Here is a 14058-nt window from a genome sequence, read left to right on the forward strand (position 1 = left end):
CACTTTTTCTTTTCTACACTTGGACAGTCAGGCACACGGCCTTGGCATCGAAATGTTCTTGAGATCCAAGCCGGGGTGAGGCACGGAGCTAAAAAGACCTTCAAGTACTTCCAGTCCTTTCCCTGCTCCTGGAAGGTTTTTAAGGGAAAAAGAAGAAAGAAAAAAAGAAACATCCACGGGTTTTGATAAGCACTCTGTGTACTTGCATTTGTCTCTTTCGCCTTGGTTGGCCAAAGAGTCTGCTAAAAATATAATGAAGGAAGGGGGGCAGGCAATGCGGAGGGGGAGAGAATTAGAAACTAACCCTGTTCAACTCTGACTGCTCCCTCACACACTTACCACAGTGCTGAAGCTTATCTGCCCCTCTTCACAGCCCACTTTTGGCACTTGACTGGAGTAAGTTATTTTTTAATAAAAGAGGAAAATACTCTCATTTCTGTTCTTTCGGTGGGGTTCAAAAGTCTCCATGACTGAGAACAACTCTCCAGTTCTACTTGTGTCTGTGTTGAGATGGTGCCTCCTGGGGAAGATTGGCCTGTTGTGTGGATACCAGAACCCACCGGATCCCAGAGGTAGACCAACATCCATCTCAGAGATTTCCCGAGGGCTGGCCAGCCAGGAATAACCAAGGGGCCTATTCCTCAGCTTCCAGGGTCTGATCAGCCCTGTCCAGGCTGGAGTTTGCCCAGAAGCAGGAGGAGGTGGGGGGGAGGGGACCCAGCAGGGGCAGCCGGTAGCCGGGTGGTTAGCTCACAAGCTTCCTTGGAGCGCTCTCTCTCTTTAGCGCCTTCCTTTCAGCCAAACCCAAAGGTTACTGGAGCAGGCTGGGCCTGCTCAGACTAGGAGAGCTGAGTCATCCTCGGGACAGGACGGCAGCAGCTATAAATTATCCTGTGTTTAAGGATGGCTTTCTCAAACCCTGGCTTTGGGTTTGGAGTCTTTATTTATATCTCTCGCAGGAATATTTTTCAAACTCATGACTGCACTCTGTATTGCTCTGGGAACACTCCAAGAACCTGGTCTCCTCTATAATGAGCCCTGCAGGCGACAAGTCCCCAGAGGCCCTGGGCCTGGACTCTGGGTCGACTCACACTCAACGCCCACACGTACATCCCCTCGCTGCTAGGCCAGGGCCTCATCTCATGAGTGGAAGTGTGTCCATCTCTGCTGGCCCAGCGTCACAGGCAGGCACACAGATACATTCAGTGACATGCACCCACACACATGCACACATGCAAGCACACGCACGTTCCAAACACAAACTACGTGCTTTATTAAGGAAAAATAAAGTTCCTCCTATGTGGTAGAGACAGTCTCTGCTCACAATGAAACATGCACCATGCAAGAACTATTCTGCAGGCTGCAGGACCCTGCAGGGGTGGGACACCCAACCCCCTGACTCAGAGAAGGGCATTTGGCAAGTGACTGACAAGTGTGTATTTCCTTACGCAACTTGGCTCGTTGTTGTGTTGGTGGTTGTAGCTTGTTCCTTACTTGGTGCATAAGGAAGTGTCCCAGACCAGAGTCTGCCAAGCAGTTCGCAGGCTTGAAAACAGTTCCTTAGACCAAACGCTCACACATCAGAATCCAGGAGCCTATAGACAGATGTTCCCTCTTGGAGCATCTGCAGGAGCAAGGCAAGTTTTGTTAAGAAGAATTAGGAAAAAAAAAAAAGAAGAAGAATTAGGAAAGGGAGCCAGGTTGTCTCTCCCGCTAACAAATCCGAATTCCTTTAATCCCTCTGTAGCCATCACCCTGCCCCCCTCACCCCGAGAGGTTTTCACCCTTCCCTCCCTAGCCTTTTGTTTTTCTTTCCTGTTCTGTAATTAGATAATTTTGTGTAGTTTGGTAAATCGCTGATTGTTATTTATTTATTTCCCTTGGTTTATTTACCATTATTTGTTCTTTTCAAAGGCTCTTCAAGATAGAGAGAGCCTCATTCTTCCCGTGGTCCTGAGGCACAGAAAAGGCAAAAGATACAGCCTGGGGCTACAGAGCATGGTGGCTGTGATGGATCCAACCCTATCCCCAGACACTCCCTGGCAAATTCCGTCTAGGAAGATGAGCCCAGGACACGCATGTCTGTCCTCTGAGCCCTGGGCCCTCCCTCATCTAAATGGTAGACCCTCTGCCACCTTTCTGTAAGCAGAACTCCTGGGGCTTTGAGCCTAAATCTTATGAGGTTGTCCTCACTTGTCAGTAGAAGAAGTGATTAGGAGGCTAAAAGGGGCAATAGTAACCCTATTGTTGATTGAACCACAATGCCAGAAATGTATAAAAATGTCAAAATCCTCCATTAGGTGACACAGTAGTTCCCCTAGTCCCTCCCTCTCCCCATTCTGTTTACCCACCCCTTTTAAGCACCTGCTGTTCGCACATCTTTCATCCTCTTATCTCGCTATCATCTCTATCTTTCAAGCATGGACAGATGCAAGGAATCACTTCTTCACCCCCAGGGCCTCCAGCCGTCTTTGTCCCCTTACTTAAACATCACTAGAATTTCCACTTCTTCTGGCCACTTTTGCCAGATGAATGTTGTCGTTCTCTAACTTCACAAAGCACGAACTCTTGCCACATTCAACTCAGGTACGTTTTTGGACCTTATCCTTCCAGGTCTGTTCAAAGGTTACCATTCAGTTGTGTTTTGCCCGCAGTTGTGTGTGTTCTGGGTGGCTTCCAGCTGCCCTTCCAGAGCCTCTCTCCCGCCTGCTCCACCCTGCTTTGAGTCTCTGGAGGCCAACCCCAATGGACCATATCAAGGGGTCTCCATTGTGGTTTTCCTCTGGATTAGGCCGGTGCTGGCGGGGGGGAGGGCATCATCTGGAGGTCAAAGAGGATGAAGAAAGTGAGAAACCAGCCCCTCCGCTCCCTCCTTGCCGCACTCTATTGGGTTGACCCAGCTTCTCTGCATGAGAAGCAACGCAGTCCTCCCCATAGAGGAGAGGACTGTATTCATTCCCTGGGGCTGCTCTAACAAATCACTACAAACTTGGTGGCTTAAAGCAGCAGAAGCTTGCCCTCTCACAGTGCTGGAGGTCAGAAGTCTGGAACCAAAGTGTCAGCAGGGCCACGCTCCCTGGGGACCTCTGAGGGGGATCTGTGCTCTGCCCCTCAGACTCCAGCGCTGTCGGGACCCATGTGGGCCCGTCACTCCTCTCTGCCCCTGTGGTCACATGGCCTCCCCCTTTCCCCTGTCTTCTCCTTTGCTGTCTGTCTTGAACTCCCTCGGCTCTTCCTTTATAAGGACACATCATTGGATTTAGGGCCCACATGGATAATCCAGGATTATCATCTCAAAATCTTTAAATAGATTTGTAAAGACTCTTTTCCCAAATAAAGTAACATCTACAGATTCCAGGGATTAGGGTGTGGATTTATCTTTTGGGGGCCACCACTCACCCCATGACAACTATCCTCTCTGGGTCCTAGCTGTAATTCTCACCAGAACTACCTGGAAGGCCCCTTAAAACCCACAGGCCTCGGCCACATCCCCAGAATTCAGTGGGTCTGGGTGAGACTCAAGAATTTATATTTTTGACAAGTTCCCAAGGGAGGCTGAAACTCCTAGTCTGGAGACCATAGTTTTAAAACCACTGGCTTAAACAATAAAGAAAATGTCCTCTCATAGGCAAAATGTCCTTGGAGAGGGTGGTCCAAGGTCAGCTGATACACTGGCTCAGTCAGGTCCTTTAGGACCTGGCTGTACCCTGCTCTGTCTTCCTCAGCAGATCAGCCTCAATCTTGACTCGGTCCTCACAGCTGCATCCTGGTCCAGCAGCTCCAGGCATCCTCTGAAGACCAGTGGGTGGTCTGCAAAAGAGATCTCCCTTCTTTAGAATGAGAACCTTTCTCTGAAGGCTTCCAGTTAGTGTCTCCTTATACCACTTTGGCCAAAAGTACATCCCATGCTGTGTCTAAACCAACCACTGCCAATGGGAACAGAACAACAGCAATGAGGTTATACTAATTTGTCTTTCAAAAGGAGAGTAGACAGCAAAGACATTAATGGGCTCTGCTGACAATGGAAAAAGAGTATATACCTCCTAAAGCTTTGTACCTGTGGGAGCACTTATTGGTTGTGATGTGTTCAGCAAACGTTTTCATCTTCCTTCTTCTGGTGCCAGAATCTAAAGTCCTATATAGGGGGAGGGGGGCATGTCCAAGGACCCAAAGTCTAGCGCCCATGTTCAGACAACACTGGTTTATAACCCAAGTAGGAAAACTCATAACCCTTCCCTAGGATCGAACGAAGAATACCCTGTTTCTGCAGAAGCTGCTAAGTAGGGACTGCTAATGGTCACATACCTACCAGAGGAAAGCCTCTCAGAAGGGGTCACAACTAACTAGCAGTTGAAGAAAAGCACAAAGAAGTGGAGATAGGCAAACAGTGATGAAGAGGGGGGTCCTGATTTTGATGCCAAAAACTCAGCCTCTGTGCACAAATCAAATCTTAGAGACAAGAGTTTTGGGTGAAGTGGAAAAGAAGAGCTTTATTCCTTTGCCAGGCAAAGGGGGACACAGCAGACTCATGCCTTGAAAACTGTGCATCCCAAGTTGGAAGGATTTGGAGAGGAGTTTTACAGCAACAGTTCAAGGGTGGGCTGTTGATAACATCAGGGTGTGGGCAGGGCCTACACTCCTTTAACCTGGTCTCAGTTAATCTCTCAATGAGCTTCTCTAGTTCCTTTAATCTGTGGGTGCAGTGCTAAGTCACTTCAGGGTCCAACTCTTGGTGAGCCTGTAGACTGAAGCCTGCCAGGCTCCTCTGTTCATGGGATCCTCCAGGCAAGAATACTGGAGTGGGTTGCCATGCCCTGCTCCAGGGGATCTTCTCTTCCCAAGCATAGGACCTGCATCTCTTAAGTCCCCTGTATTAGTAAGCGAGTTCTTCACCACTAGCACCACCTGGGCCTCGGGTGATCTCTCTGGAACGAAGTATGCTGACATCTTCCATTAGTTGGGAGCTTTAGTTCTATAGAGAGCTCAAAGATATTGTCAGGTGTAGTCCTTGAGGTGTAATCAGGACCCTGCCCCAAGGCTACGCTATTGTTTCTTGGCTGTTCCACCGAGGAGGCTGGGGTCTATTCCCTACAAACAAGAAACACTGGTTTCAAGAGACAGAAAGGCTTCCGTGACAGCATGGTTCCCACGCCCATGCCCATAGGGTTCCGCTCGGTTTCAATTTCTGTAACTCTTCCTTTATTTCTAGGAGCACCTCAGTGTCCGGCCCAATTATGGAATAAATGTTTCACTTGTCTAAGCTCATTGGAGCTACATTTCTGCTCCTTATAACCAAACATTTCAGGTTTAGACACAGTTGGTGTCACCAAGAAGAGAAGGAGATCTGACATCCATGTGTGAGTGGAGGAAGCCAGGGCTGCCTTGGCTCCCTCTCACATCCTACTCTCAGCCACACCTTTCAGACTGGAAGCAAACTGAACAGGAGGCCCTCCAAAGACTCCAGCCGCCTCCATTATCAGGACCCAAGGAAACAGAAGGCCCCTGGAAACTTCAAAGGCAGAGCAGAGGCAGAGGAGAGACACACACCAGGATTAGAGGGCATCATCCTTCTCTTTGCAGAAGTAGTCTTGGCCATGGCAATTGGGGAACCTAACCAAAGAGCCTGTGCCCTCAGAATACCTCTTGTCTTTTCTACCTGGTGCTAGGGTGACTTGGGATGGGGGGGGGGGGAGCGTGGTGGCGGGTAGGGGGTGGGGTAATGGTCCTGCAGCAGTAAGTGAGGCTTGAGGATTTTTCCAAGGGTGGACTTCACCAGAGGATGACCAACTCCAGACAGATTCCTTCTGGGATTTTTCTGTTTGTTTGTTCTCAGGAGAAAGGAGCTACCCAAGCATTTGCTGAAACAGAAAGTTGTTTGTTCTTAATGATCATACTTGTCAAGCACGCCAGCAATTCTGCTAAGGCAGTAGAGGTCTGTCCAGACAACACTTCTGTTCCAAAGACTCATTAGGTGTAATAGTTACCGCAACCAATACTGCTCCTGCCACCCCCACTCCATTTATCAACCCAGCTACTCTGCCCAGCTCCCCTCCACTCTCCCCCAACACCTGCCCCCCATGGCTCAGTAATAAAGAATCCACCTGCAATGCAGTTTTCACAGGGTCCATCCCTGGGTTGGGAAGATTTCCTGAAAGAGGAAACGGCAATCCACTCTAGTATTCTTGCCTGAAAAATGTCATGGACAGAAGAACTCTGGCAGGCTAGATAGAGTCCAAGGGGTCACAAAGAGTCAAACTGAGTGACTGAGTGCACACATATACTCTGTCCCCAGCACTGGGTGAAGCTCTTTACATGCTACATGATTCACCACAAAACAAGAGAAAAGTTTTTGTTTTCCATTGACAACGGAATGAAAGCAATTTTTATTTATCTTTTTCCTTGCTGACTTCCAGTGACCCATCCCATCAGAAATCACAGTGGGAGAAAGATAGAGAAATAGGGGCAGAGCTCAAGAAGAGAAGAGAGATGGGCGAGAAATGCCACAGTTTGGCAAAAACACGAGTCAAGGAATCTCCCTTTTTCTAATTACAGGAAGGACTTGCTGGAGCTCTTCTTGTCTCTAGATGTAAGGGGCAGAGATGATGCTCCCCCCTCCCTGGGTTGCTGAGAATCCCTGCAATCAGACCAGTGGTGGTAGCTAGTGGGTCCAGGGCTGGATTTTGGCAAGAGGGACAGAAGAGAAAAGGAAGCGAAACGGGTGTGTGTTTCTGCTCTTGTTGAAATGCTATTTGTCCTTCAAGGCTTCCTTCTCTGTGAACTCTTCCCCAAACTCCTTCCCACCCCACCCACCACTATCAGAATGTACTACTCCTCCTCCTCCATCCTGCCTAGCAGTTTGTGATAAGAGCTATAACAGAGCGTTATCAGTCTTCTGACCATAATAAGGGCTCGTGGGTATAGAGCAGAGGACAAAAATGTCTCTGTCTCTTCCCCCAACCAGAGGTGGAGCCCTTTCCCCCACCCCTTCAATCCAGGCTGGCCTTGTAACTTGCTTTGGTCAGTAGAATGTGGCCAGAAGCAACTTCAAATGTGTCCCAAGCCTGGACCTCCAGAGGCTTTGTCTGCTGCCCCCTTGGAAGCCTTCCCCTGCATATGACCAAGCCCAGGTTAGCCTGGGAGAGGATGAGAAGGCATATAGAGAAAGGCTGTAGTTGTCCAGACCATCACTGATCAGCCAGCTGACCCACCCACCACAGAGCCCGATCCAATTCAGCAGAACTGCCCAGCAGCTCATTAGACTCAGAAGCAGCATTAAGGAATGGTGTCAGAAACCACTCATGTTGGGGGTGTCTTAGCACACAGCACCAGCTAACTGATGTGTACCCCTGTGCCTCACTGAAAAAGGGGGTGCCTTGAGGCTGCACATCTTAGATGTTTCAATATCGTCTCTTCACTGGTATATTATATCCCCTGGAGAAGAAAATGGCAAACTGCTCCAGTATTCTTGCCTGGAGAATCCCATGGGACAAAGAAGCCTGGTGGGCTATGCCATGGGGTGTCACAGAGTCAGACACGACTTAAGTGAGTTAGTATGTATGCACTGGTATATTCCTGGGACATTCAATTCTCAACCAAAACTTTCAGGATGGAGCAGTATAGAGTGGAATGAAATAGAGCTAAAATGTTGGTAAAGGGCGGGCAGCCACCCAGCACCCATGCGGGCACTATTACGAATATCTGGCTCCTCTCCACCTCCCCCCAAGGCCAGTGCTTGGGAAAAAGGTTACCTGATCACCACAGCCTTTGTCTATCAATTCACTCAGGGCTGGGTTAATCCCTACTCAGTTTCTCCCCACCTCCCCAGTCTGGCTGCCCAGATGATGTAACCAGTAACCAATCTTGCAGTTGGAGCAGTCTGTTGGCTGGCTCACTTCCGTGTCCATTAAGGGAAGGCAGACGCTTTAGAAAGAACTGGAAAATATTACCAGCCACCCACTCCATTCAACTGCCCCCTCCCTTGCCCCAGTCTCCACTTCCCAGTCACATACACCTTAATCCCAAGAGACCAGGGCTCAGAGACACTGAAGCCAAAGAAAGAAGAAACTGGAAGTGTAACCCTGCAGACCTCATGAGCTGAACCACAAGACTGTTTTGGGCATGAGAACTAGTCCTGGAAGAAATCAACTGGGGGCATCTGGGGAGCCCTGCCAGCCACCTCCTCCTTGTCCCTGGCACCTTTCCCTCCAGAGACTTTGCTGTTTGATGCCAATGAAATGGGCATGGAAGGGTCAGAGTGTCCACATCTGCATTGCAGAGGGGGCCATGCAGCAGATCTCCACCATTTAACTGAATTATCAGACTCACTTCCAGGAGATGCAGTGGGGCTCAAGATTGATGACTTGAATGGATTTGGGCAAAAAAATATGGTCTGTTTGCTGAATTCAGGGTTTTGAAAACATTTCAAGACCTATGCTACTTCTCTCTGTATCAAATATAGGTGTAGAGAATTCTACCATTGAAGAGTCAGCCCTTCCTGCCTTGGAATCTTCTGCTTTGAATGTATTCAATGAAAATGACAGTAACATCCCAAACTGACCCCTCAAAAGCCATGAGGTCTTTGTCAAGCCCCTTTACCATTTTAGACCTTTTTCTTGTCTGAAAAGTGAGATGAGAATGCATCCCTACTTCACAGAGTTGTTGAGTAGAACAAATGAGATGACATCAATAGAAGGTGATCATGCTATAGCTTATGAAAAGCTCAGTGGCAACTCTGTACTTCCTGCTTGATTTTGCTGCAAACCTAAGGCTGCTCTTAAAAAGTAGTGCTGGACAGGGCTTCCCTGGTGGCTCAGTGGTAAAGAATCGTCAATGCAGGAGATACAGGTTCAATCCCTGGTCCAGGAAGATCCCACATGCTGCAGGGCACTTAAGCCCGTGTGCCACAAGTATTGAGCCTGTGCTCTAGAGCCCCAAAACCACAACTGCTGAGCCCACACGCCACAACTACTGAAGCCCCCTCACCCTAGAGCCTGTGCTCTGCAACAAGAGAATCCACCACAATGAGAAACCTGCACACAACTAGAGTGTAACCCCCGCTCACCACAACTAGAGAAAAACCTGCACAGCAAAGAAGACTCAGCACACCCAAAAATAAATAAAATTATTTTTAAAAAAAAAGCAGAAATTTTATTTTTTAAAAAAAATAGTGCTGGACAAATGTGTGTTGAAGGGATGATGAATGGTTGCTGCTGCTGCTGCTAAGTCACGCCAGTCATATCAGACTCTGTGTGACCCCATAGATGGCAGCCCACCAGGCTCCCCCATCCCTGGGATTCTCCAGGCAAGAACACTGGAGTGGGTTGCCATTTCCTTCTCTAATGCATGAAAGTGAAAAGTGAAAGTGAAGTCGCTCAGTCGTGTCCGACTCTTCGAGACACCATGGACTGTAGCCCACCAGGCTCCTCTGTCCATGGGATTTACCAGGCAAGAGTACTGGAGGGGGTTGCCATTGCCTTCTCCAATGAATGGCTGGGACTCATTTATTTAACACTCAAGGACTAGCAAAGAAGGCAGCATTTCTATGCTATCATGTCTATGGAAAAGGTGGGTTCTTAGTCTATTAATGGGAAGGGAAGGACTGCATTTACTCTGAGAAAGCTTTGGCAGTCACAGTCTAGAGACCAATTGGACATGAGCGGTGACACTTTGGGAGGAACAATGGCTGATGTTGGTCACCTGAGTTTCTGCCCAGTTCAGGACCGAGCACTGAGGAAGGGCAGACACTGATGTGGTGTCTCTCATTCTGTCTTTCTGGCACCCCTTCTCCCTGCTTCTAAGAAACGCACCCTCCTTTCATCAGGGTGTCTTCCTCCCACCCCATGCCACTGCTGTTTTACCAGGAGCTACCAGTGATGAAAATCTGCCTTTCTGATCACAGCTTGCATAGATGACCAAGGTAGGCCAACGCTTTCCTAAGACTTTCTGGACCAGACTTCTGGAAACAAAAAAGGCAGTTCCTGCTTGGGGTAAAGATAGTAGGCATGAAACTTGACACCTGGGCAAAAACCGAGATAAGGGACTGTCCCTCCTCTTTTCCCCATTCCCAGTTGTCCCTGAGGCCAGCTGCACTTTGCCTCCCCTTGTTATGGTTACAGGAACCAACAAATCCCCCTTGTAGCCTGGGCTGACTATAGAAATTCTGCCATTTGTGACTATACTACTTACAATATACCACTCACAATATAACACTGGGTTGGCCAAAAAGTTCGTTTGGGTTTTTACATAACATCTTACGGAAAAACCTAAATGAACTTCATGGCCAGCCCAGTATAATTATAGTTGAAGTATACAACCTTGTCCCCTCCTTCAAAACCAGTATCACCTCCTGAGAAAGAAAACACTATAAACAAAATAACTGGAAAGTCATGCAAGATGGCACTAGATTGAGTATCTTTGAGTTAGCTCCTTATTGCACCTATGTATTTCTCTCTTTGATAGGCATTTTTCCCCAACTAACCACTAAGAATATAAAATAGAACCTACACATGAAAATCTCACAGTCAAGAAATGAGGAAGGCAAAAGCATAATTGGCACTATTATGGAATTTACACCCAGACCAGGGGAGCATAGAGAAGGGCTAATTCATTCTGAATGTCATAATCCTGGGACAGGTGTCACGAGGCAGGGTTATTATAAAGAGCTTTAGAGAGAGCCAAGATTTGGGAGTTTACAATAATATGGATGGGGTAAAAGAGACAGAAATCCTAGGAGACTGCAAGGGTAGACAAAAAGAGCAGAAACCATAGTAGAAGTGGGTCATGTGGAGCCTGGAAGAGTGAGATTGTTCAGGGTCCTAGACAGCTCAAGGAACCAGATGTCTTCCCTCTACAGCCTACTCTAACTTCAGCATCTATATCCAGAAGTTCAGCTAGTAAGTGAACCTAGCTCCTCCCCTTCCACTGATATTCCTCCTTCCACTGTTGACCACTATCTCACCCAGACTCTGAGCATCTCACCCCTTTTCTCCTGGATTCTGCTTACTCAAATTTCAGCTCTCCCATATGGCAGAGCTACTCCTGCCATATACTGACACACTCTCTGTGCTCTAGCATTTGTTCAGTTCAGTTCAGTTGCTCAGTAATGTCCAACTCTTTGTGACCCCACGGACTGCAGCACGCCAGGCCTCCCTGTCCATCACCAACTCCCAGAACTTGTTCAAACTCATGTCCATTAAGTCGGTGATGCCATCCAACCTTCTCATCCTCTCTCATCCCCTTCTCCTCCTGCCCTCAATCTTTCCCAGCATCAGGGTCTTTTCAATGAGTCAGTTCTTCCCATCAGGTGGCCAAAGTATTGGAGCTTCAACTTCAGCATCAGTCCTGCCAATGAATATTCAAGACTGATTTCCTTTAGGATTGACTAGTTTGATCTCCTTGTAGTCCAAGGGACTCTCAACAGTCTTCTCCAACACTTCAAAAGCATCAGTTCTTCGGTGCTCAGTCTTCTTTATGGTCTAGCTCTCACATCCATACATGACTGCTGGAGAAACCATAGTTTGACTAGACAGACCTTTGTCAGCAAAGTAATGTCTCTGCTTTTAATATGCTGTCTAGGTTGGTCATAGCTTTTCTTCCAAGGAGCAAGCATCTTTTAATTTCATGGCTGAAGTCACCATCTGCAGTGATTTTGGAGCCAAAAAAATAGTCTGTCACTGTTTCCATTGTTTCCCCATCTATTTGCCATGAAGTGATGGGACCAGATGCCATGATCTTTGTTTTTTGAATATGGAGTTTTAAGTCAGCTTTTTCACTCTCATCTTTCACTTTCATCAAGAGGCTCTTCAGTTCCTCTTTGCTTTCTGCCATAAGGGTGGTGTCATCTGCATATCTGAGGTTGTTGATATTTTTCCTGGCAATCTTGATTCTAGTTTGTGCTTCATCCAGCACAGCATTTTGCATGATGTACTCTGCATATAAGTTAAATAAGGAGGGTGATAATAAACAGCCTTGACGTATGGACTCCAAAAAATGGTCCCTAGCATCTTCTAGGGAAAGCAAAGAAAGCTAATATAGAAGAGGATAAAACTCTCTACCAGGGATCAGCAAACTAAAGCCCATGGCCAAATCTGGCTGGCCATTTGCTTCTGTAAATAAAGTTTTATTAACACACAGTCAGAGTCATTTATTTACATATGACTTGTGCCTGCTTTTACACAACAGCAGAGTTGAATAGCTGCAGCAGCGACCACATGACCTGCAAACCTGTACTGTTTACCATCTAGATCTTTCCAAAAAAACTTTACCAACAGCTGCCCTATGCCAGGCTGCTTTCTCTGAACTTTAGCTCCAGACATCCCAATATCAAATTTTACAGTAATGTTTAAACATAACATCTCAAAAAAAATCAGCATTTGAGACATATGAAAACTTCCTAGGCTCCTTTTTTTAAAAAACTTTTTATTTTGTATTGGAGTATAGCTGTTTAACAAGCTTCCCAGACGGCTCTAGTGGTAAAGAACTTGCCTGCCAAAGCAGGAGACATAAGAGATGTGAATTTGATCCCTGCACCTGGAAGGTCCCCTGGAGGAGGGCAGGGCAACCCACTCCAGTGTCCTTGCCTGGACAGAGGATCCCGGTTGGCTACAGTCCAGGGGGGGGTCACAAAGAGTCGAACATGACTGAAGCGACTTAGCACGCACTCAAGCATAGCTGATTAGCAATGTTGTGATAGTTTCAAGTGGACAGCAAAGGGACTCAGCTGTACACAAACCTGTAACCATTCTGGAAGCCTCCTGGAACCCTCTTGTCAGACAGGACTAGGTAGACGGTGTGGTCTCTCACCTGGCTTGTGCCATAGAGATTAAGTCATATACAAAACCAAAAAATATAAAGAAAAATAGATTTTCCCTTAGAATCTTTTTTTCCCTTATTACTTTTTCAGAAAATTCTTTAAGAACTCTCAGTTTAGGACAGACAACACTTACATCTGTCATGGACTATTTTGCAGAACTTCGAAGAGTTCTGGTGTCATCTGCCACCCCTGAGTCCTGCGAGGATTGTGTCCCAGACCATTCCAAACTAGCGAAGCTGATCCTATTTCTAAAGCTCTCCCCCAAAGAGCATTCCACAGCCTCCCTCCTATCGCCCCATTCCGGCCCTTAAACCCATCCTCCTTCTCAACCACCCCCATCCACTTCCTGAGCACCTGTTGCTACAACAAAGAGAAGCTCAGAGTGGAACCCTCTGTGCTTGTCCAGGTGATAAACTGAGGCCATTCAGAGATGATCATGCCATTTGTTGGATTAGCTCCTTTCGATCACCAGGCAAAGCTCTGGGGTGGGAGAGGCGTTTAGAGAGCTGCATGTATATGAAAAGGTGATTATGTCTAAAAGGAGATCTCTCAGTAGGCGAAGTCCACCAACAGCTGACATGAGGCAACTTCAATGATGGAGGTGCAGCAGGCAGGATCGGATTTGTGTGGCTCTGCAACTCTCCTGTAGGGCAGATCTGGAGACCACCCTACCCCGGGGCTCCCCCTGGGAGCTATGTCAAGTCAGCCCCAGCCAGGAGAAGCTCAGGCTGCTCCTCTCAAACTCCAAGAAGTCAGAGCTAGAGTGACGTTGCAAAGACCCAAAGATTTAAGGGGAGTGCACACAGCCAATGTGAATGTTCAAAGACTGGGTCTTGGCTCGGAGTTTCTATTTGCTTAGTTTTATTATTCTCGAGCAGGGGCAGCAAACTTTTTCTGTAAAGACTAGACTGTAAATATGTTGGGCTTTGAAGGCCGTACAGTGTCTGCCGCGGCCGCTCACCTCTGCTCTAGTAACGCGAAAGCAGCCACAGACATCAACCAATGGGTGTGGCCATACCCTGATATGACTTCATTTATTGACATGAAAATTTGAATTTCATATCACTTTCACATGTCATGAAATATTATTCTTTTGATTTCCCACCCCCCCCGCCAAGCCTTTTAAAGATGTAAAAGTCTTTCTCAGACTATGGGCTATACAAACACAGGAGACAGGACAGTTTTGGCCTGTGGGCCATGGGCTATAGACCCCTTGTTTTAGAGGATCCTGCTCAAAAGAGAAAGAA

At 47.4% G+C, this 14058-nt stretch overlaps 1 long non-coding RNA gene across 2 annotated transcripts in view; it reads right to left on the minus strand.

The window, feature by feature from the left end:
• Positions 1-1138: 1138 nt before the first annotated feature.
• The window catches only part of LOC122698705, a 67588-nt gene continuing 54668 nt past the window's right edge, over positions 1139-14058 (minus strand). Inside the window, exons 6-7 of one of the 2 annotated variants that reach the window (XR_006342396.1) lie at positions 2631-2820; positions 1139-1624 (exon numbers count right to left, since the gene is read on the minus strand). This is a non-coding gene — a long non-coding RNA (uncharacterized LOC122698705). Of the gene's footprint in view, positions 1625-2364; positions 2821-14058 lie in introns of both variants that reach the window. The other variant, XR_006342395.1, reaches the window with a different exon arrangement.

This window comes from Cervus elaphus, chromosome 8 (genome assembly GCF_910594005.1).
Source record: "Cervus elaphus chromosome 8, mCerEla1.1, whole genome shotgun sequence".
Classification (NCBI taxonomy): Eukaryota; Metazoa; Chordata; class Mammalia; order Artiodactyla; family Cervidae; genus Cervus; species Cervus elaphus.